Source organism: Aythya marila (assembly GCF_965140915.1).
Source record: "Aythya marila genome assembly, chromosome: 1".
Classification (NCBI taxonomy): Eukaryota; Metazoa; Chordata; class Aves; order Anseriformes; family Anatidae; genus Aythya; species Aythya marila.
The window spans coordinates 146,237,910-146,263,137 of record NC_139042.1 but is presented as its reverse complement, the minus strand read 5'-3'; the positions used below and the strand labels follow the sequence as shown (position 1 = coordinate 146,263,137).

The following is a 25,228-nucleotide window of genomic DNA, read 5'->3' as shown; positions in this document are numbered from 1 at the left end:
ATATGGATGAAAATATTGATGAATCTATAGATTTTCAGATGAAATGTTCTACTATTATTAATAAGAATTAGATAAAACTAAATATTCTTTAGGTAAAACTGCTGTTCTAAGCCTTTCTTTCTTTCTTTCTTTCTTTCTTTCTTTCTTTCTTTCTTTCTTTCTTTCTTTCTTTCTTTCTTTCTTTCTTTCTTTCTTTCTTTCTTTCTTTCTTTCTTTCATGTTCCAATCTATTATCCTCTTCTTGAAATAAATATATCTATTCTTAGCTGCAATTCTGAAGTATCAATCAAAACAATAAAAAATAATCTACCATCCTTATTAGAGAAACAAACCTTGAGCAGAAATGGCTAATTTGCTCTGCTTTATATGTTAATTTAAGAAACGCATTACAGAAGTCATATTCCAAAATTTGGCAATGGAATTGTCATCAAAAATAGAAGTTCAGCCTTGTCCCATATTTAAGTATTAATGAGATGTTCCTACACCTCACTGAAACCTCATCAGTTTGGAAGACGTTCAGTTAACAACTTTAGCAGTTATGAATATTATAGTTTTCACAATATTGGTGAAGTAATTCTGCACACAGGGAACAGGAAATCACTTTCCATTTTCTTTAATTTGTCTTCATTTTTCAGACAGCCTGAGCTTAACAGTGATCTGGATTCTGAAGTAGCTCCAGATACAATGCACTTCCTGTTCTCAACTGTCCCAAGTAACGAGGCACCTGAATTTTAAAATGGTATTGCTGGCCTCTCTCAAATTCCATTCAGTAATCTTAGTGGGTGAGATCTGAATTTTGAAAAGTTGTAGCCAGAGGAGAGTTTAAATCAATAGCATTTTTGTGACACTTGGGTGATAGCTTGATGATCAGTGAGTCTGAGTAGCTGCGATCCTGAAGTATTCTGAATGCATTCTTATCCCAGCCCAAGAAGGTGTAAATTTCAATGAATTTTCTTTTTTTTTTTTTTTTTTTTTTCCGTCTTCTTTAATAACAGTAAACCCAGCAAAACTTACCGTAAGCCCCCTTCCTAGATCAATTTTTCTAGCAAAGTGTTAGGCAATTTTTCTGACTCACTTATGCAGCTGGCTTATTATGTCGATGTGGCAAATCAGAGGTGAGAATAGGCACCATGGTGAGAAGATTTTGAATGTGTGTCTGTCTACTCTGCCTGTAGTATGACCTGGGTGTTTCTTGTGAAATGAAGCTGAGTGTTGGCTGCAGAGAAAACTCCAGCTGTCAGGGTTCGTGTAGGATTGAATAAAAAATGTTATTCCTATTAATAAACCAGGTCTCCATGAAGGATGACTTTTTCCTGGCCAGACCAGGTAGTGTATCAGTTTGCAGGGACCTCTCCCATCTTCACTTTTCAATTTCATGAATAATAAAAAACACAGAAAACACACTTGCTAAACAAGTTCATAAATTCCCAGCACTTCTTTCATCATCAGAACAACCAAGGGAAAAACATTATTTAAAGAGCATTGAATTACACTCATGACCTGGTCCAATGACTATGCTTCAAAATTAGGTGTCTCAGTTTTTTGACCAACATTGCAGGAACAATTTGAGACTTATGGGGAGTATCATTTTACAACATTCCAAAACAATATTTCAACTGAAAAATGAACGGTACCTGTAGATGCTAGAGTAAAGACAGGCAAGCCAACAATTAAAGTGTTTCTCATTTCCTATCCCAGACAGCTGAAACAAAACAGATGTCACACACACAAACAGAGACAAAAAAAGTTAATCAAAATTTAAAATATGTTAATAAAGAAAGAGTTCAGACAACAACAGTGCTGCAGGGTCATTGACACATACAAGCTCCTCATTGAAGCCTCATGTTTTTTATTTCCTAAGAACAAATGATGGAGGAAATGTAAGTAGGTAAATTATACCAGGCACACGAACATTTTTTAAATATTGTGAACATTTCATTATATATTATACTGTCTTCAGGCAGCTAACAGTGGTTCCAATCATAAATCTTGTGTTGTTATTGCTTTCGACTCCTTCATAATGGTGCAATTCCTAAATATGCAGTATTTACACCGTCCTAATAGGATCTTGTTCATGTCATTCAGGTAAAGAGGAGGATGTAAGATATTTAAAGAGAATGTGAAGAATGCTGAAGAGGGTAGAGATGCAGAAAGGGTGAAGGAGCTCAATCTGTTTGGAAAGGTCTACTTTGCTATATTATAGTGTTTAGCCTGAGTAATTGGAAAGTAAATAGCTTGGGGAGGCAAAAACAATTCTGAATTAAAAGTATATGCAATCTCTTATAGTGTTGAAAAGCAAATTTGAAAAAAAAGAAAAAAGAAAAAAGAAAAAAAGAATATTGCTACTGAGATACAACTTCATCTATCCTCTTATGTTCTACAACCCTATTAATATAATTTCATCCCTAATGTAGTATACTAATTATCATTAATACTAAAAATAGAACAAAAGATAGTACAGATCTTAGCTAAGATTGTGTTCCTTTGTTTTAAACATTGCATATATAACACTAAAAGATTTCAGGGTCATCAAAAGGTATAAAATGCCTGATAGATCTCAGAAGACTGAGTATGAGACCCTACTTCATATCCATTTCTTAGTAGTAATAATGAGCCCAAAGATGAGTACAGCTGTAGATTTTGTACAGTTACACAGATTGTTCCTACTTCTTGAAGTGGAACTAAAAATGTTTTATCAGACCCACTTCCTTTTAAAATCTCCATAGTTTCCCTCCAAAAATGACTAATATGGAAAAAACAATTACTGGAAATAGCTATAATAGTTTTGTCAAAATGAGCCTAAAATCAGGGTCTTTTGAGAGATGTCAGAATTTATACTGCACAGGAAGATACCTTCCTTGTGTTCTGCCCCCTTTTAATTTCTGATGTGAACAAAGAACCACTGAATTGCAAAATATGCTGGAGGAGAAACCAGAAGAAACCAACGTAGAACTTAAGTATGGATTTGTTAGGTCTTTATCACTATATTGACAATTCAGATTTAAAATGTGTAAAAAGTAAGGCTTCCAAATTTTAACATTTATATGTTTATCATATCATTACGTTACATTACATCATAGCATATGTTTATTTTATATGTTATATGTGTATCCATATGTCTATGTTACAGATTTTAACACATATTCTGAACATTTTCATTAACTTTGGAATTTTTAACAGCCTTTTAACATTTATATTTTCAAGCTTTTCCCTTAAAAGTGGGAGTGGAATAACAAGGACTTCCTCTCCTTTGTTCGCTTGTTCATTTTTTGCTATTAAAAAATGCATGTCTAATGCAATCACATAATGTTGAGAACTAGGTCTCTGGGGAAAAACACATTTCATTCAGCCACAGTAGTCTCCATACTTTGACACAATATGATTTTTTTAATGTGGGTGTTAAAGGTTTTTAATGTATTAATTTTTTATATAACAATCAGGTTTAGCTTTATGGATGATGATGCCATGTTTTGTTAAACTCTTGAGTGTGAAAACTATATTGTTTTTGTGTGGCAATGTTTTGGTAGTGGGGACTTGCAGGGGTGGCCTCTGTGAGAAGGGTCCAGAAGCTGCCCCATGTTAGATAAGGGCCAGTTTCAGCCTTCTCCAAAGGGGCCTGCTGCTGGGCAGAGCCAAGCCAGTAAGTCATGTTTGTGCCTCTGGGAGAGCAGATTTAAGAAATGGGGGAAAAAAAATGCTGTGCAACAGCAGCTGGGAGAGAGGAGTGAGAAAGTGTAGAGAGAAACAGCCCTGTAGAAACCAAGGTCATTGCAGAAGTAGGGGGAGTGAGAGACTGGTTGTGGTGGAGTTCAGCTGCCCAGCTGGGTAAAACCACCACGAAAACCTAGATCAAGCTGATGTTGAAGGCAACAGCATCCCACAGGAGTTTCCATCAAAGATGTATTGTGCTTTATTAGGGCCATGCAACTGGCTCAAATCTCAAGCAAGAAATTGCCAGTAAGTTAAGAACAGATGTACCTAATTTTGTTCTTATGGAGGAAAATCATGGCCATTATATTAACTAATATGGTATGCACATGCACAGGATAATGCTGTTCATTTTCCAGTTTCTGTATTTCTGACAATAGACTTTTATATTGGTTACTCATTATGTGTGTGTCTATGTCTATACATTACATATTTCCTAAATTTCCCATTTTGCCATAATTATTTCTAAAATGGTAGCATGGAGAGGGTACTACTTAACCTTAAAATGAATTCAGTTTTTATTTTATTCTCATGAAAACATCTAGCTACCAAGCTGGCACTTGAATAGCTTTGCGACCCCATCATCCTCAGCAGCGACCATTTTTAGGGCCCCAATTTTATTATGTCCTACTTTATGGATGAGCTGCTGCTACTTAACAACTGTTAGTTTCAGTCTGTACAGGCTTGACTTTACTCCAGTGAGTGCAACTAGCTAAACTGAAGACAAAAATCTCAGATAATATACACAAGCTTTTACTATATTCTTTGAAATAGTAAGCTGATAAGCTAAATTATGAACTGAGGCTGAAACACTATAGTCTTGGAAGATATTTGCGGCAGAATAAACACACCAGCTATAAACCAGTCTTGATAATGGTATTTCTGAGCATGTTTGATTATTAGTTGTCAATATTATATTCTCAGTGTTCCTTTTTTACTGCTGTGATTTCACTAAAATTCATAATCAAGGACTTAGCTGTCTGTTCAACACTTGCACTGAAGGAGAACATCTCATCATTTGATTACACGTAAGGAAAACTTTTCAAAACCACTTAAGTCTTTAAATGTGAAGTTTAGCATAATCATAATTACACAGGTGAACCCTTTACAAATTGACAAACAAATCATTTTAAAAGGTAAGAGAACATTTTTGTAAGCAGAAATTCTTCTTTGTTCATACATTCAGCTCAGAGTTGTAAATTCAGGGCATGCCTAATGGTATCTCCCCACAGAAGGACTAATTAATTTTTAAAGGAATATATTAAGAAACATTTCTTTAAATTGTATAAACATTGAATGAAATGGTACTGATTTTGTATATCAAAATTTGATTAATGTAGTTTTACTTTTAACTGGAAAATTGTTGCGTGTTATGTCTGAGCTTATAGGCAAATGATTATAGTAGTGTTGTGGTTTTTTTTTTTTTTTTAATACAAATACAGTGACAAAGAAAAAAAAAAAAAGAAGCTTTTATTCAGCCCTTCAAAATAAAATGCCATTTTGTTATATTTCATACTTCTCCCCAAACTCTAAAACTAATTAGAATGAGCATGTTCATTTAAACAGGGGAAGAAAGAAAAAGTGGTAGTCTATCTACTCATAACATCAATTTCTTTACCAGAGCTATGATTATATTTCTTTCTATCTATCTATCTATCTATCTATCTATCTATCTATCTATCTATCTATCTATCTATCTAATAGATTTCAAATCCTGGATATGTAGGACTTCCATTCCCAGGATTGCCAACACAAAAGAAGAAAATAGTGAGAGGAGCCAACATACGAATGGCATTCTTTTAAATGCTGGGGTCTGGAAAGGCCTGCTGTGTTGCATTATGTTTGTGGGTTTCAAACTGCAACATGCAGATGTATGCACATGAATAATTTTGAGCACAAGAGCTTTAATCCCATTGTAGAAAATAGAATCAGTCAAATGTGTAAAGTTGCAACGTGTATTCATGGTTTGGTGACTGAAGCATAAGACCAAGTCCTGGGACAGTGACTTATTATTTTAAAATATCTGAAGATTTTAGCATATGTGCATGAAAAAAAATAACTCTTCTGGGTTCGCACTCTCTGTTTGCCTTCTTCTGCATACATCTGGGAAAACTGATTTTTAATATACTAGAGAACTTATACTAGAGAATGAGGTATGAATTATTATTTTTGAACTCCATGGATTTTTCCACTCTAATTATAGGGTTGATAGTCCCTGTGACAATAAGCTTGCCATTGTGTGGACTTGAAATGAAAGATGGAGTGAGAAGGAACACAGCTCAGAAGTGGTTGATTTCCATGTTTGATGCATTCACTAAATAATTCAGTATCACTAATGGAAATCTGATCTTAGTGGAGGAATAGGGATGCAGGGCACTCAGTTGCCAGAGTTTGGCAGCTCAATAGCTTGGGAACAACAATAGAGCAAAAGGTGAAAAAATCTTTAAGCTGTTCTCGAGTTCTCTATTTTCTTTTCCTGGAATCACATTACATCTTCCTGGAGCTGCTGTTGCTGATGGCTAGAGAGGACTGGAGAAAGAAATTGATACTTACAGTGTTTGTGAAACAAACAAAGCAAGCTCAGGCCAAGCTGACCTTTTAACTGGTGCACAAGTGGTTTTGTTTGCTTTTTGAAAAGTGCAGCCTCCTTCTACTCAGCTGTGGGACCAAAACCAGTGAAGCACTTCTTGGGAGAAAATTACTGACTTTGTAGGTTTGGAGTCAGAATTTTTCAAGGTCATCTTAGAAAAGAAGTGCTAAACTCCTGTTAGAAGGTCACAAGATCCAAGTATCTCCTTCAGGTTGCTGATGAAATGATTGACTGGAAGTACAGAAAACAAAACAAAACAAAACAACAACAACAACAAAAACACAAAACAAAACAAAGCAAAACAAAACACAGCAGTTTCAGATGATAAAATTGTTTACTACTCTGCAAAAGAAGAAAAAATAAACAACAACAAAAACTCAGTAAGAGGAAATTTATTATGAGGATCTTTCTAAATCTTGGCACAAATCACATCTCATGTTGTGAGCTTCTTTCCCCCAAACAGCCTTGAACATTTACAGATAGAAATATTTGGGATCCAATACTTTTGGATTGCCTATAAGAGCACTTACATGTGGCATGAATAAGAAGTCCTTCTATAACTTCTTATGCTCCTACCCCTCATCTTTCCTTTTTCAAAGGAAATTCAGCTCATTAGGCTGTAGTTTTGGGAAGCAAAGTGGATACATGAAAGTGCTTGTTTGACTTCCACAGCTGCTGGTCCATTCTTCACTTATTTTTTGCTGTTTCTGAACCAGCAGCTGTAAACAAACATTGAGGATGTTAAAGACACTTACAGTCTGCAAGCAATTCTCCTTTCTAGGTTATCTGTGCATCCAGACCAGGAAACTAATAATAAAAGACATTAAAAAAAAAGAAAAAAAAAAAAAAGAAAAAAAAAAAAAGGAATGACAAAACAGCAGAGAACTTCTTGAGGTAAACCTATTCAACTTCACAGTTCTTTCAATAAGGAAAATATCCCTGTGGCAATTGAATAGCCATAACTTGTCTTCTATCAGTCCCTTCATGCTCTCCTGTTCTTTTCCACTGGGAACCAGCAGAACAGGCACCTTTGAGGCAGTGAGTCGACATAGAGTCGATGTTTTTTTCTTGGCAAAAGAAATTACGTCGATCTTTCCAAGATTGTTGTCTCGACCAACTGTCTCACCTCCTTGTCTTCACAAGTTCTCTCTCAATAGCAAAGGTTCAGTCATGAAATTCAAGTGTTGTACTCCATTAGTTTCAAAGACATCAAACACTGGGCAGTTTAGGGTAAAGAATATCTTTCTATGTCTGGAGAGTGCTTATTACACTGGAAACTTTGGTTAAGCCTCAAGGTGCTATTGAGACAGAAATAATACTAATATTAAATGACATTTTACTGTGTCGATCAAAGACTGAGATACTTTCATTTTCATTCTTAGGTGCCTCAGACCATTTGTTTCTTGAGCAGCTGTGTTAATCTCATCTGCAATTTTAGTTTAGCCTTTGAATCAAGAGCCAAACCATATCACACAAAACTAATTTCAGTGCATGTAAACTTAGCATCAGAAAATTAATTTCTGAGCTATGGAAAACTAGGCATGAAGAAAAGCTGCAAGCAGGTTTGGCCAAAGATTGCCAATGCTTCTAAAATTCAATGGACAAATTATGCTTCTGAGATCATATGCATTTCACGTGAAAAATGTTTGCTTTCTGCAGAAAGTTTCTATTGTTTGTTGATAAGTGGAAAATGAAAATTTCAGTCTTTAACTAAGACTCAAATTTCTGTAAGATGATTTCTGTGAAGAAATCTCTTGATTCACTTTAGTGCAATCCTTTGGTCTTAATCAAGGTGAATTTTCAGGTCAGACTTTGTCCTCTTCCCTACTTTCTTGTTGCTACTCAGACAGAGTAGACCATCTGAAATGTACTATTGTGGTTGGATGGAGACCCACTGAAGGCTTAAAGTGTCAGCCACCACCAGGTGCTTCTTGATGGGGAGCGTCTTTCTCTAGATGTACATAGTGCTTAGCATGCCAGGATTTCATTAAGAAGCCCCCAGGAAGGTGCAAGGTAGCTGTCAAGGATTCGTTCAGCTTCACACACACTGAAACATGAAGACAAAGTGTACTATAGAGTGCTCATTTCCACTCAGCTGGCTGGTAGAAAGAATATTCTGTCCGTCTCAAGCCACCGCTTTATACTGCAAACCAAAGTTGTTGTTTTAACTTACATCACTGTCATTAAATCTGCCCGTCGTGCAAATCCTTAACAGCCATGCCAGGACTAAACACATAACTCTGTGATGAAAAGAAGATGCCAAGGTGTGGATGGAAGGGAGTAGTTTACTTTACGAAGAAAGACTCCAGGTGGGTGCAATTGCCCACGCTGGGACTAGCCGCACAGTGCTTTCCATTGTCACAGATGGTAGGTGTTAGATGATGCAATGTGTACGGTGCCAGACAAATTACTTTTTTAGCTCATTCCTCTGGAAACAGGAGAAGAATCTGAACTGGATTTCTGTGCAAACCTGGAGCAGGAGCCACAAGCTGCAACCCCAGCCGAGACCCAAGCAGTCAATGGGCTCACTCTTTCCAATCAAGACGGAGACTTGCTCTGGGGATCAGGAATTAGGCAGAAATTGCCTGGACTTTGGAACAAGTCCACTTCGTTTTAAATTAAGCTGTGGCTTGGGGAACATTCTTTTTCAATGGATGTAATGAACCCAAAAGCTGGAAAAGCCTAAATAAGAGCCTTGACACAACTCCAGCAAAGCACCACAACCAGAAGCGTTGAAACACCCCGACAAAAGTTGTCGACGGGGGGCGGGGACCGCCCTGCAAAGCCCGGCACCGGCTCAGCCGGGGGCCCCGCGCCCCTCCAGCCCCCCCGGCGGCGGGGGGCGCCCCGGGAGCCCCCCGGAGCCCCATCCTCGGGTGGAGCGGCCCCGTCCCGCCCCTGGCCCCCTCCCTCCATCCCTCCCCCGGCGGCGGGGGCGAGGCTGCCCCGCGGGTGACCCTCCCGGCGGCGCCCCCGCCGCATCACGCGAGGGGGCAGCGCGGCCGCTCGCTCTGCCCCGGCGCCCGCCTCGCCTCCCTCCTCTCGCCGGCTCGCCGCAGCCCGGGCTCTGTCGAGTCAAAGCGCGGAGGATCAGGTTCCCTGCCTCCGGTATAAAAATCTCGGGAAGAAATCCCCCGGCCGGAGAGAGCGGCGGGGCGTGAGGAGGAGGAGGAAGAGAAGAAGGCGAGCCCGTCCGTGGGGAAGCGAAGGGACGCGCTGCGACACCAGCAGCACCACCACCACCACCACCACCAGCAGCTCCGCACCGGGGACACCCGCGGCTCGCCCCTCTCAGCTGCGGGAGAAGAGCCTCTCTCCGCCCCAAGTAAGTAAGCAGGGGCTGGGAGGCGCGACCCCCTCCCGGCTCTGGGGTCTTGCCTCCCAGCACCGCATCGGGTCCCCCCCGGTCCTCGGAGGTGCTGAGGAGAGCGGCCGGTGGTGGTGGTGCTGGTGGTGGGGAACACCTGTGGCCCCACAGGCACCTGCCCTAGATCTGGGGCTGCCCACCAGCAGCCCCGCTCGGGGTGCGGGTGGCCCGGGGTGGCAGGGAGCGGCAAGAGCCGTGGCAGGGGGAGAAGGAGAGGGGTGCTGGTGGTGGTGGGGGACGTGGCACGGCGGGGAAGGGAAAGCAGAGTCTTCGGGCTGATCCGCTTTGTGAGGACGAGAGGGCAGCAGGGACCCCAGGGTGGCGAAACTCCTGCAGGTCTCAGGTGCCCTGTGCCAGGAGTGTCCCGGCTGAGACTCCTGATAAGCGAGGTTAAATTGTACCTTCAGACTGAGCACTTTAACTGATATTTACATATTATACATACATTTATATATTATATGTATATACTTTTTTTTTTTTTTTTTTTTTTTTTTTTTTTTTCCCTGGGACTTAGCTTTCTTGTCTGTACTTTGATGTTGGCGAAACAACTGACTCTAGCAAGTGCTGATTTGCTTAAAACTGCTCTTGTCAGTTTATGTCTTGCATTTCCTCTGGAAGGGTGGGTTGGGAGAAAATCTGGGTTAACAATGGTGAAAATACAGTTCTCTCCTATTGAGCATACAGGTTATTCTGCAAATGTGTTGTGGTCTCCAACACTGATGCTTCTAACTCCTTGCCCTCCTTCATCCACTCCCTTTTAAAAGTAGAGCTTTGCATAGGGAAAAGGTGAACTTTGAAAAGGGAAAAATCAGTTCTTTGGGAGCTCCTCTGCTCCTTTTACATGTTCTAGCTGGCCGTCACACACCTCTCTTCCACACGGCAAGCGATCCGCTTTGGTAGTGAATGTCTGCTGTGCATTAGCTTAGTGAAACTCTGAAGCTGGATTATAAGATGTCAGTCCTAGACTAGCTGGTTCTTAGAAGCATTGTGGAAATGTTTGCAACGTGTTAAGTCCTTCTCTGTGAGATAACCCTGCTGCTATGGATAGCAGTGGGTGCTTTAATTAGATCCTACTTGCTCTAAACGGCTTGTAGTACAGTGGAAGAACTCTTTACCTGTGGCTCATCGACTCTTGAACTCTCTTCTTTCTTTGGTCCCCCTTTGGCCATGATTGTTCTATCCTTCTAGCAAAGTTGAATGTTTTTGTCAAGGAAATGACTAAGTGTGTAACTGTGGTCATATTAGGGAGGTGGAGAGAAGGAACAGAGAGAGAAGGGAAGGGTATGAGAAAAGTCACTAGGAAGAAATACTTGTCCTTAACATTTTCCAGACAGTGGACTTGAGCTGACCTACAAAGCAAAGTTTTTTTTTTTTTTTTTTTTTTTTTTTTTTTTTGTCTATGTATTTCTATCTCTTCCCGGCAAAGAAAAAAGAGCTTTTAAAAATAATGAGGTCTGAAGGGATAAAGGAACCTGCATATCTGTGACAAGAAATATTAATTTGTTATGGTAATAAAAATTTGGAAGTGAATGGATAGGGTATTTCATTGGAGAGGACAAAATGGGGTGAGGGGGGAAGAGGAAAAAAAAAATAGAACAGGAAAAAAAAGCAAACAAACCCTGCTGTGCAATTTAGTAACTTTCTCTAAAGAGAAAGGAAATGGCAAGGTTTAATATACCAGTGTCTCCAGTCTAAGCTAAACACTTTGATGACTTATTATTTACAAGCCTTTGGATGAAATTGAAGGACAGAAACTTACTGACTTTAGCATGCTGCAAAGCAAGCTCTTAGATGGGGAAAAAAAAAAAAAAAAGAAGCCAGCAACAAATCTTTCTTTTACAAATGGGTAAGTCTTTGTTTATAGCATAGAAGTTGCATACCAAAAGCAGACTTTTACAATTATCCAGATGTCTATCACCATTATTTGAGATACAGTCTGTAGCTGATACATCCTTGCCAGCAGAAGGTTGGTTTTACTAAAGTAATACAAACCATGACCATGGTGTGATCCCACTGCCATATTCCTGTATACCCATACTGGCACTAAGGAGGATCCTGTACTGATGGATGTTTTGTGTAGATTCATCCTTCTCTTGCTGGTGTGAACGTTGTTCCGTAGCTGCCTTTCAGCGGTCATGGCTCCAGCAAGGTACCTCCCCATCATGTCCTCTGTTTCTTCTTTCTCATACTAGGAACAGATAGTCCTGAATGCCGAGAAAATAATTAAAAATAGGTGTTTTTTTTCTTTTCTTTTCTTTTTTTTTCCTTTTTTCCCAGGAGTTCTGAAAATGCACTCTTTCAACACATACTCTATTGCATTTTGCAGCAGGGAAGATAGGATTATCAAGTGTACCAGTGGGGCACTGAGGCATTAGGGTTGTAATGGGTGTTGCTCATGAAACTCAGTGCTCTGTTCAGACCTCCTCATAACCTATACTCCAACAGCGCTGTTTTCTGTGGGAACTGGTCTTTAACAATGTAAGCTTTGCTTTGATATTTACAACCTCTTGCTGATCAGTGTATCAAAAGCATTTTCATTTAGAGGATTCATTTCAGGACTTTAATTGAGGAAGTCTCTTTGTTTCGAGCTTCTTTATAATAAACTATTTAAAATGCTGTCTTTGAATGAACTAGGTCACTGTAACACACACACACACAGTGATTCTTGTCTGCTTAGGGTAGCCTGCATTTGGTCGACCCATATCCCTGGTGAGCTTGTCCCTGATTTATCCTTCTTGGACTGGTTTGTTCACAGGGAGCTTATGCTGAAAATTCACTGCTGGAGGTCATTCTCCATTCTTGGCATCTCTGGCAGCCTTAAGCTTAAATTGCAGCCTCATTTTCTGTCCAATCAATACCACTCTTATGTCACCGAGTTTCCATGGTGCCCCCAATCTTCTGTCTACATATTGATGTCTGACAGCAGGAATAGCATTCTGTGTCGCTATATATACTTAGTAAACCTGTCAAAACTATTTAGGGTCTGTCTCACTAATTTATATCCATATCCTGATATTATTTGTATCTGTTGAGCTTTGACTGATGGAACTCGCTGCACTAAGGAATCAGCCCCAACAATGCACTCCAGGGATGGCTCAAGGGATGGATGTTTTGAGAAAGGCAAAAAAAGACTTCTAGAGTAGCTGGGGTAGTCTAGAATCCTTTGTGCACAATAGATGCATTTTGAAAACATCCAAGTCTCAATGGCTCCAAGTTAATGCTTTGGAAATCATTATCCATTGTGCTGCTCTGAATGCATAGAGGGTTCTCTCTGATGGAGCCGTGTGGAGGAAAATAGAGAAGTGGGCATTGTCAAATATTCAATGTGCATTTGAGGAGATTTGAGGGAAATCTGAGTCTGTTGTTTCACATCAGCTTTCTTCATCAGAAGCACTGTGGAAAAATGAAATTAAAGGAGTGATCAATGACTTCTGTAATGTGGAAGTTTGCATTTTACTACAAAAACCCACAGAGCATTATAATTGTGTAAGGAATGTGTCTGTGGATTGATACAGCAGCAACCAAGCAAGTTGAGAAAAGGTGTATCTTCCACATGTCATTAACTTCCCAGGGATGGACACCTCAGATAATGTTATTTGTGCTAGCAGTATTACACACTAAATAGAGACAAATAGGGTGTTGTTTTTTTTTAAGTATACTTTGCAAACCTTTGATCTTGTATCAAACCGAGATGGTCATGAGCTGGAGAAACTCTTTAATCCCAATGTCTTTAACATGAACTTGAGCCAGCCCATGAAATAAGAGTTGGCAGCTAGAATGGAGTTTGCTGCTTAAAATTTCATTTGCTCCAAGAGCTGAATCTGTGATTGCAAGTTCATTAATACTTTTCAGACTGTCTTCAGGCTCCAACAGTCTTTTCACTAGTAAAAGAGTACGGACCTCCAAGGCATGAAATGCCCTGTTGAAGGTGATATTTGACATAGTAGTATAAAAGTAATTCACTTTAAGTTCTCAGCAGAGGCCTAGTTTATCAAGGTATAAGGGATTTGTAGGATTTTATCAAACTAGATCAGTATGTCTCACCTTATGTTATTACAAAGAATGGAATCACTGAACTATTTAACATATTTGGCACTACCTCCTGTGGCAGCACCATGATGACTGCTGTTTAGAACTGAATATGAATAGTTGAATGTTGGGAGGGAAGGGGGCATTTTTCTAAGACACTTTTCTAATTTCCTTTCTTGCTTACATGTGTGGGAGTGACTTCTTAAAAAGTGTAGTCCTCTTGCAGTCTGGTTTTTAATGTCTTTCAGACCGCAGGTTGAGAGAACACAGCTGTAGGCAGTTTCATGGGAGATGAGAAGAGGGAATGTGAAAAAGAGCTATATGTATTACTGATGCAATCAGGTGATTCTACCCTTCCACCCCCTCCTCTTCCCAGAATGTGTCTTGCTTTCCCTGAATAGCACATTCTGGTTTCAGTGTGTATAACCTTATGCTAAGGTTTCCTTATGTTAAGAAAAAAATTATTAAAATGTTAATTTGGTCCCAAGGAGCACCGTGCTTGGTGAGTGCTATTCAATGGCAGGTGCAAGAGAGGGGCACAGGCAGAGCAGAAGAACATTACAGGAGCTGGGAATTTTCTGATAAAAATAGCTTCTGAAAATAAATAGTACTTGAGGCTCCAGTTCATGACTGTTTAGTAAACTCAAGTTCAATTTTAAACTGGTCCTTGCTCCTGTGAGGCCTGCCAGTGCTATTTCAGAGCTCACTGAATATTTCACAGGAGTGGTATAAAAATTGCCCTTCCTCATTTAGTTTCTGTTGAGCTCCCATGTAGCTTGGATCTTGTAGAGCATCCCTTGTTTAGTTGCAGATGATACCATCATTAGATGTCTATGGGGAGGGAAGAGAAAGAAGAGAAATCTCTAATACCACAGTCCAAATTCCTGTTTTGGCACTGGTCTGTAGCTAGCTAATGTTGCACATGAAACTGAATTTTTGTTGTCTCCAAATATTTTTGGAGCAGCTCACTATCTGAACAAGTTCTCCTCCAAGCAGCAGGAGTAAAAACAGATGGAACAACTGTAAGGGAAAAGAGGCTGTGTGTGCTCTTCTTTCCTTCAGCAAGTCTCCCACTACATGCTTGGGATGATGCTCTCAGGTACTGGTGGAGCCAGTCCAGCTGGTGGCGGACACAGGTACAGCACAGGCATGCAGGCTATAAGGTTAAGGAAGCATATTTCTCAGGTTTGAGAGCAAACTCCAAGCCCATTAAGAAAGATAGACCCCTTTACTGTTGTCTTTACCATCTGACTTGCTACCTGCATTAGACTGTTGCCTTAGGTTTTCCCTTGGAATTATAAAGTAATTATAAAGTAAAAAACAGATAATTGTTCTCGGTGGGTATGTTCTAAGATGTGAGGAAATCCCTGTGTGTTGACACAAGCATTTAGGGATATCTGTGGAACTCAGAATGCTCCTGCCTGGTTGCAAACAATGGCCATGAATGAACTGGCTTCTCAAACACAGTTCCATGGAATATCAGGCACAAAACGTGCTTTGTTCTTGGGTTTTGTTTCTCAGAATCCTGGGAACAATGGGATGAGTTTCATGGCCAACTAAAGATGTTCAAACTATTACATTTAAGGATCCTTGTTTCAGCTGGATCACTAGTGAAACAGATTTATTAATTTCTTATTTATTTTTATTTTTTTAAACATTTTAATTTATTTAGCTATACCTTTCACACATCATGTATCTCAAAGTGCTAGAGAGCCCTAATAGTGTAATGAAAATATACGTGCCCTTCTGTAGTCAGCAGCAGAAGGCCCACAGTCTGGAGCATCTTTGCCTCCATGACAGAATTATCTGAAATATGCTTGACACAGCATGTCAGTAGTTCCATATCAAAATCTGTTTTAATTAAAAAAAAAAAAAAAAAAGTAGGATTTTACTTTTTTTTTTTTCTTCTTTCTTGCTTGCATCCTGCAAACAACAATGGGAAGAGTGCTACTTGCTCAAAATACCTAAACTAATATACTAATATATTACTAATACTAATATAGTAATATAATAATTACTAATATATTATACTAATATAATATATACTAATATACTATGATACTCTTGTACTACACTTCATTAGATAGTAAAGGAAAGGTAGCATTGTCTATTGACTTTGAAAATGATACAGGAAGGAGCTTAGATGTAGCATGCGAGAAAGATGGCAACTCTAATACAGTGCTGTCCCTGCAGTGCTATGGCACTACACCTCATAGTCTTCTTTGGGACAACTGAACTTCATCTGCTTCCATACTGAGATGTTTTCCAGCTCACTAAATCATGTTCTTCCTGCTAAATGGAGATGAATACTAATATGGGGACACATTCTCCAGCCATTATTCAGGGAAAGTTGATGCTTCAGCAAGAGCTTTGTCAGAAGATGGATTATAGAATTCAGCCTAAGATTTAGAAAGAGTGGCCATCCCTTTGTTTGGGTAATAAAATCTTAAAAATAAGACCCAAATGCATTATAATGCTGGCAAATGGTTGTGACTGTTCTCACATTCCTTGTGGCAGAATCTTATTGCTTTCATTGAGAGTGTCTTTGGAGTGGTGTATGTATTAGTAAATTAAAGACCAATAAAGTGATTTTTCTGATACTTTATCTTAATTCTGGTAGGACAGTACTTTGTTTCTGTAGTTTGAAAAATAAAAATTACTTGAAAGTAGCCTTTTCTGTATTCCAGGGGTGATTTGCCCTTAGTTTTCTAAAACCCAGTCCTCTATTGTGGAGGCTTGTCTTTCCTTCTGGTGCTGATGAAAGGCCCCTGAGATGCTCTGATTGCTTCCCAGTAGCTCCTGCCACCTGACTGACTGCCTGGTTGGTTGTTTGGATTGCTGCATTCCCTGAGGTCACAAAGATGTTTTTATCTGCACGAGAGTCACTTTCTTTTATTAGAAGCCTGCCTAGGTGCAACTGATATGCAGTAGGGACCAAGTGGTGAAAAGAAACCAATATACTAGCTCTCTCTCAAAGGCCAACAGATTGGATTTTCAGAAATCTTCCAAACACCCTGTGAGTTTTGACTCAGGAACTTCATCACATTTCACTTATTAAATCCTCACTTTTGCTAAGATGTCCCTTCAGCCCATGTTTCTTGCCTGATTTGCATGTTGTCAGATGCTGTTGCTAATCTCTGTAGTTGATGTTTGCTTAAGTGATTATTTGGCAGAAGTGTGTGAGCAGGCGTGTGTGTTTGATTGCCGTTGGCATGGCAGTTAGTTTGATATGGCATTAGCATACTTGCTGCAGGCTGCCTCCTCTTCTAGGCTTTCTCAAGCAACAGAAGATTAGGGGGTGGGGAATGAAACCAAACAACCCCAACCCGCCCTAAGAGATTCAGTTATGGTATGGGCAGTTTGACTAAAGACCTGCAGAACTCACAGGAGCCTAAAGGTTGTTTCCACTTTTCCTGTGGTTAATAATCATCACATGTCCTCCACCAGCAGAGGATTTATAAAGAGCTGCAGGGATTATGGACTGCATAAATAGGAGTAGCTATTTTGAATCTAGTGTTTTAGGAATTGCCCTGCCCTGGCAAAATAGTGTAGGAACTGAGTTTATGGGGTCATAAAGAAGGCAAACTCAAAAGCCCTTTGTGGCTTCTAGCTTTAAATAGGATGCTGAGGTCAGTTTGTGTTTCAGACTCATTGTTTGTCTGCTTGGATTATAGAGGTATGTTTGTCTTTTAAAACCAGTCATCCCAGTCACTTGTAATTTAACTATAATCTTTGTAAATCTTATGCATTAGAACAACTTTATGTGCCATGAGTTATTTCACTGGGAATAGTGGGATTACTTAGACAATGGAAAAAAAGCATATGAAACCTTTGCTGGATCAATGCCTTAATATAGAAGATTAACACAGCTGAAGTGAGTGTTTTATGATACTGTATGTGTTCAGGCTCATACCTTTTATGTGTAGGTGGGGATGACATCTCTTGTGATAAGTTTCAGAGCAATGTGTTTACTGTGGTGTCTTTGGTATCCTCTCTTTAACTGTGAGCTCCTCAAGTATTTTATATTGAAAGTCAAACTATTGGAGAGCTGATGTGAACTTCTGTCCATCAATATTAATAACTGTACTTTTCCAAGGCTTTCTGATGTAAGCTTCTGTCCATCAACATGAATAACTGTATTTTTTGAAGGCACAGTGTCTGCCAGGCATAACCCATTGCCCAAACCTTTTATCTTACAACCTTCTAGCACTGAAAAGTTTGGACATCATCCTGAGGGCAGGTGGATGCTTCTGTCTGTCCACTAAGAGCAGCCTCTGTTTTCACCTGTGAAAGGAGAAAACTTTTGGACATAACATTTGAGATGGCTTTGTAAAGCTGTCAGAAATCAGTAATGTGGCAAAGTGGGGACCATTTTTCTACCTGTCCCCAGCAATCTGCAGAATTGGTAATGTTTTTGTGATGAAAGAATCCCAACTTTAAAAAGGATAGGAATGAGAGCAAGGAGTTTCACCTTCTTTTCCTCCTACTCATGAGTCTGACCTAGGAAATTATTTTCAGGCTACTTTCAAAAATGGATCCTTATAATCTTCTGCAACTGAGATAATATTTACAAACACATCTGTTTGTGTAGTAGCATAACATGAAAAGTGGTCCTGGCTTTCCTTTGGTTGCTTCTCTGAGCCCAAATGCAGGAAATCTGTGCTGGCTTTCACAAAGGGTGTGTGCTCTTGTGAATGGCTGGAATTTGAATACAGCTATACGAGGAAAAGACTGAAAACCAAGTGTACCATATTACAGCAAGCACTTAGTTCATTTAATTGCTATGTACTATAGTTTGAATTATTTATGACTATACCTACAAGGAAGTATATAACTGAGAACCTCTTTCTTGTGCTAATCACAGCAGTAGGTTGAGTGGATATGTAGACTGAACACTTTTATACAAGAAAAAAATAATTAGATGTGTAGATGCTTTGCCCCACATCAGAAGTGTCTCTCTGTTTGGAGAAACTTTCCAAACTGTAGGGATGCATCTTTAAAATGTGTTATTTAACTTAAGACTTTCCAATTGCACAATACATACTATAAATGACAAGTTCACTTGTTTCGGTATTGACACTTTCAGCATGTGCAATAAGGCTCTACTTCAAGATAGGACTTTGCCAACTGAGATTTCTCAAGTAGGTGGGAATTTCTCATCTTATTTAAATAGGGAATTCTGAAACAAACAAACAAAAAAAAAAAACAGAGCAGGAGAAGTTTGTGAAGTGTAAATTACATGTCTAAGTCAAGAAAAGTTGAAGCTTAAATATTTCACATCAGGACTATCAAAATAGGAATTCTTGATTACTGAATTCAGTAACTGTTCCAAGTCAGTGAAAATATAGTTCATATATGAACATTTGCAGTATTTAATGGGTATCGAGGGAATGAAAACCAGAAATCAAAGCATATATGGGACAGATATGCTATCTACAGCAAGCTTTTCATGATGCCCCATGATGTGCAGCTGATGCTGTTCATTTTGGCATTTTCATGATCACGATTTTTAACAAAAAGAATAGTATAATGTACATCGATAGGCAATGAACTAAAAGCTGAGCATTTTCTGAAACTTATCCTTTCCTAATCAGCTTAAATTTCTTTCAAAGTAGATATTTTAAAATTAGAATATAACTTACATGTAAATTTTAATAGTTTGTAATTATGATTTATAGTTATTTTCATTATAATTACACAATTTAATACAAATGAAATTTTGATTCACTTTTTCCCCAAAGACTTGCACATTTTCTTTTTCAATTGCTCCACAAGACAAAGTGTTTGGGATTTCTTTGTGTTTTTTTTTTTTTTTTTTTTTTTTTTTTTTTTTTTTTCTTCCCATACGATCATAGTTTCTTTTGCAAAACGCATTTTAGCTTTGGTTCAATGTTAGGTTGAGACCCTTAGTGTAGAATATGTATAGTTTTCACTTCCTGATGGTTGTGTGTGATTTTTCTGAAATGAAGGATATTTGTGCTTTTCCTGTTTTGTTTGTTTTCCTTTAAATCTAATTTATATGTCTTCTACTCAGATCTTCTTGCAGTAGCAGAAGTTCCAAGCTGCAGCAGCTGATCCCAGGTACGCTGCCTGCATTGCAGGGCCCCATCTACTTCTCTAGTTTCCATACTCTGGTTCCCATCCAATCCCAGTTTGCTGTTTTCTTTCTGTTGCAGCAATAAAAACTGTGGAATAGATCTGGATTTTTTTCCTAAGGCATGGGTTATGTCCTGTGAGGAGTAGTAGGCCAATTGCACAAGATATGAAAATGGATGTAAGAGTGTGGGTCACATTGTAGAAAGGGCTTATGTGGACTGTTTAAAACTATTTGCAAGTAGTTTTCATCTTCCATAACTTTAAATGAGCATAGACTTGAAATCTTTCCCCCTAACATAAACCATCCCCATGGACAAAAAACAACTGTTTTTGTTTTGAAGATGTATTTCCATAACTCTCAGTAGCTAAGGTTTTCTTAATCTTAATTACGATTTCCTGTGTATCTGATATCCTTACTTCCATAACACCATCTACGATTTGCTTTAACCTCTCTTCTACTTGAACTGTCTAGTAGGTCATTTTTCATAAATGTTACACATTCTCCTATGTTTCTCATTTTCAGTGGCCTTTTGTGGCCCCGTGTTAAGTTATAAATCAGTAGACTACTTGATTGTTTATTTCTAAGAGTGCTTATAATTCATGTCCTTATCTAGTGGGCACATGTATCTGAAATGTATCCTGACATTCCAGAACTGCATTATAATTGCTGTAGTCAAACTCTTTTCCATATTACAGCTTAAAAATTTAAAAGCTCTTATAAATATTTGTCTACTCTGAAATAATTCTTGAGCTAAGCACAGGGGTATGTCATCTTTTGTCTCAGGGACTTTTTTGATGTTTATAATGTAAGTTAATTCAGCAATCATTGGTATATAGTGGCATGTAAATGTGTATGTATATATATATATATATTTTTTTTTTTTCTTTTCTTTCCACTTAGTTTTGATGCCCATGGTGATTTTTTTTTATTTTATTTTTCTGGTATTTGTTCAGTTGCCTGGGTTGTTGAGAGGACAAAGGCTTCCATACTATAGACTAATCATTGTTTTCTATGAGTAGTGCAACTTGTTACCTTGGTTTGCATTCCTTCTATCAGATGCTTCAGAAATGCACTTAACAACACTGATTCTAGGCTGATCTTTTGGTCACTACCAGCCAGCCCCCTTCTGTATGAAGAAGTTATTGTTCTTAATATGGGATTCTCAGTTGCTTGACTAATATTTTAAGAGTAACAGGACCTTATCTCTTATCCCATGATTACAAAGGTATCGTAATAGTTTTTTCTTGAAAATCCAAACAATTTATATCTAATAAAGAATCCTCTAAGAATCCTGACTATTCTTCCAGATTAGAGAGGGATGATTTATCCTTGTGAAAAATAGTTTGTAGGGTTTTTATTTCAGGCTAGCAGGTGTACATCTGCCTTTAACGGATTTTTCACAGCTCTAGCTCCTAGTGCTGGAATGCAGTTTAGCACAAGCAAATTTCTCTAGGAGTTTGTTTTATTTTATTTCCCCTAACTCTGTCTGGCAAGTTCTTTGCTTGTATAACCTTAGGTCTTGCATCTCTCTTCCCTGCTTTCAATTGAAATTTGAAGCAGAGGAACCATTTAAATTCTCTGCAATCTCATTTTCTGCCCCCATTGACTTTTTTGCATCTCAGCAGTCTGCAGGACCCACCAGCTCTTCCAGAGTTCTGCTTTCCCATGTGCTTAAAGAATGCCTTATTACTTGTCACTATGTATTTGCTTCCTTGTTCCTCAACCTTGCTCTTGGACCTCTTACTCTCCATTTTACATCTCACCTGTCAAAGTTGTTCTATTAGTTTCCCTTGTGTTGGATTTCCATTTTCTTTCTCTTAAGGATATTTGAGTGAATAAATTCATTCAAAAAGTGCTCCCCTCCTCCCTCTGAGTGACCAGGAGTATCATCAGTGACTGCACTTTAGCATCTTTTCAGAATATCTGTGCTCAGTCCTTGCATACTTTATTAGAGGAAGGCTTGCAGGGAACAGAAGGAAGTGACTCTCAAATGCTGTGCTTGAAGTCTGGTTCTTTTAGGACTGGCAACAACCTCCCAAGCATAATATCCACCATAATAATGTGCTAAGTTAAGATTTCAAAGAATTGTGAGAGGATCCTATATTTGCATACCATGGAAATGTATCGTAACTGTGGCTATTCTCTCTTCCTTTGGAAATCAGTGTGAAAATGTAGCCCAGTTCCTGAGTCAATTATTTTCCATTTTTTGTGACTAACTTTTCTTCTGTAAGCTTCAAGTGAGCTGCCACCATAAGAATTGGTTATACTGACAAGAAATCATTTATTGAAATCATCTTGTTTTCACATTCCCATAAAATGATAATGTCATCGTCATTAGATCACTGTGTATTTTACATCGATTATCTCTGGTCTGAGTTGGAGGCTTGTATTCTACCATGGTAGATCAGAACATGGTAGTTGGAAACACTCTCCTAATGTACCTCCCAGCAACAAAATGCTCATTGTAGAGAGCGTGAGAAGGTAGGTTTATACTTCTGACTCAGACAGTCTTTTTGTTATGTGCTGGGGAGGTGTGTAGAGTGTATAGCTCAAGACTGCACATTTTTTTTTTTTTTTTTTTACTTTTAGAATGACCCTCCCTTAAGCATTTCAGCTAAAGGCTTGATCTAAAGTCTATCAAAGTAACTGTATTAAATATATAGTTACTATATGCATATTTATTTATTTGTAATGTTATATATCAAATAGGCTTATTGTGATTTGGATTGGCTGTATAGCTTGTCATTAATACTTTTTGTTACTGCCTTTTTTTGATTAACACTAAAGCAAACTGTGCTCCAGGAAGCTGTGATACCAGAAATGCAAGCTGATTGTGCTCATGTATATCTAATTTTATGCCCTGATGCTTTCCAGCTGTGGTAAATGGACAACTATTTGAAAACAAGTATGTTGTCAGAGGGGGAATATCCTGTGAAAACCACCCATTTTCCCTGAAGTCTGGCTGTGTTCAATTAATCTGATGCTGACTTAGTCTCCCTGCATCTCCTGGAGAATGCTTTAAATTAAATTCTGTTAGTAACACTCATACTTCTTAAATGTCTTTCATTTAATTCCTAGAATTATCCATATTCTGGGAAAAATTGATGTATCCACCCTCCTAACCCCTTATTTCTATTATGAAAAAATTGAGGTTTTAAGGTTACAGGTACTTTAAGTATATTACCCTTTCAATAATGAATCCCAAAGCAAATCTTTGGCTTTCAAAATGGCAGGCATCTTTAGTTGTATCCTTCATATTGGAGCTACCCCATATGTTCTGTGGTTGTGGTGGTGGGGGCAGAGTTTAGGCACCTCCTGAATTGCCTTAGAAGACTGTCAGGACAAGCCTCTTCCCCAGCTTGCATCTCTGTCCACAGATGGATTCAGCAATAGTATGTTATCACCAACTAATGTCACAACAAGCAATCTCAGAGCCTCAGTGCATCTTCTTTCTAATTTGGTGCACGCTGGCATCTCTAGCAGAAGTCAATCAACTTACACAAGTACATGCCAAGAGCAGGAAGGGAAGGCTAACTGATTAGGATGGCAGAAATGTGCTGCTGTATTTATCAGGACTTTTTGGTTTTGCTGCTACTGGAAGAAGACTTAAAGCAATGATTGTTAATCTCAAAGGTCATTTGGGCTTTTTCTTAAATTTGTGTCTTTAGAGAAAAGGATCTCAGAAGGAGATATATAGAGAGAAAAGGGTTATGAACTGGAATGTATGCTGGATGGTGCATACCTACTGTCTTTCTTAATTTTCAGTAAAGCAGTGTGTGCAAGTTAGGTGCATTGCCACTTGTAAGCCCTGTCTCTCAGCATTTCCATATAAGCCTGTTAACTGGATTGGGCTGGGCTTAAGAAAGAGCTCGTTCTTATTCTTGATGAGCTCAAGTGGCTTTTATGCAGGATGCTATGAACGGACACAAGGGCTTAGTGCTGCTTGTCACCATGTGACTCTAAATGCATTACCGCTTTTGCTGGGGCGCACAAAGTATCAGCAGGAGCAGAAGCTAAGTGAGGTTAGAGTTAACCTGCTGCTTCTCCTGATGATGCTTTTAAATCATTTGCCTGTGCTGCTGCTGAACATGGCAAATGAAAAAGCCCACAAGGTGACGACAAGTAGCTTCTGTTTTAAAGTAAATTGTTGTTTAGGTTGAATGTGGAGGAAAACGAGTCTACATTTAATGGTACTCCACTGTGCATAGGCTTTGGGAGTTAAATAACTTGACCTTTCTTAATAGCACACCTGTGTTTGACATTCTGCTGCTGTTGCTGCTGGACCAGGCTGCACAATTAGGGGATTTAGTGGGGGAGGGAAGAGAATAATTTAGTGTCCTGGCCAGAGCTGGGTGGAAACACTTTTGACAGAAAAAACAAAAGACTGCTGGCCTGGTGCAGGAGTGAGCCTTAAGCTTTGTACAGTGTGTCCATGGGACCTGACGACTCTGTTAGCATGGCGGTGTCATATCAGCACACTGGTAATGCTCGTGTACCTTGCTGGCCCAGCGCTACCCCTGGCTCAAGGAGAATTCATTACTCTGTCTTAAGGGCTGCTTTTCAATACGTGTGTTTTACAGGCAGTGTGCAGCTCTGTGAGGTCCCAGAATAGTGGCCATTGATCTAATTCTCCTTTTTCCCTGTTTGCCTGAGGGAACAGAAGGTACACTTGTAGAACTTGCAAATCACAGCAACAGAGGTCACAAGCGCAGTAAAAGTCAAAATGATCTTGACAAATTGGACAGATCCACTGAAATTGAAAGAGTTCTTCTCAGAGAAATGAAACATGCCATCCTTTGGGGTAAATAAAATGCACTCGTATAAAATTTGGAAACAAAGTTGTTGCATAGCAGGAGAAGGTCTGACAGCAGTTACTGCAGGCTGTAGAGGATGCTGAGCATTCACCACTAACCCATTTATCCCTGGAAAGCTGAGCTCTGGTACTGGTTTTTATTGGTCCCTGATAACTTTGTTGCACATGGACTAACTTAGCAACTGGGTGCTTTCAGACATGACAAGTTTTGGCCTGAAAACTTGCATCTTCAAGTGAGAATTAAGTCTGTAGTGGCTGGAATGTGTGTGACGTTTGGTACTACATCAGCATCTGTCCCTTTTGAAGTTTTTTTTTTTTTTTTAAAGCAGAGATATCTCCTAGTATTTGTGTTTGGCATTTGTGATTCCTGTGACATCTACCCTAACTATCACAACAGATGGTACCAAAGAAAGGACTGTGCAAGCAGAGAGATAAAAGGCACTCTAAGCTCGAGGACAGAAAACTTCCACGATGTGCCCTGACAAAACCAAGGCAGGACATCCTGAGGAGCTCCCTAGCCTAATGTTCATTGTAAAACCACTGGACAACTGTGCTTGGGCTGGGATGGAGGGCTCTTGCACTGCAGGGGCAGAGGATGGTGCAGGAAGCCATTAAGAAATCTTG

The 25,228-nt window shown here is 39.1% G+C and overlaps 1 protein-coding gene across 1 annotated transcript in view; it reads left to right on the top strand.

The window, feature by feature from the left end:
- Positions 1–9,305: 9,305 nt before the first annotated feature.
- Positions 9,306–25,228, top strand: part of PTN (pleiotrophin) — a 76,663-nt gene continuing 60,740 nt past the window's right edge. Inside the window, exon 1 of the mRNA XM_082763869.1 lies at positions 9,306–9,623. The gene's annotated coding sequence lies outside the window, so the exon portion shown is untranslated. The remainder of the gene's footprint in view (positions 9,624–25,228) is intronic.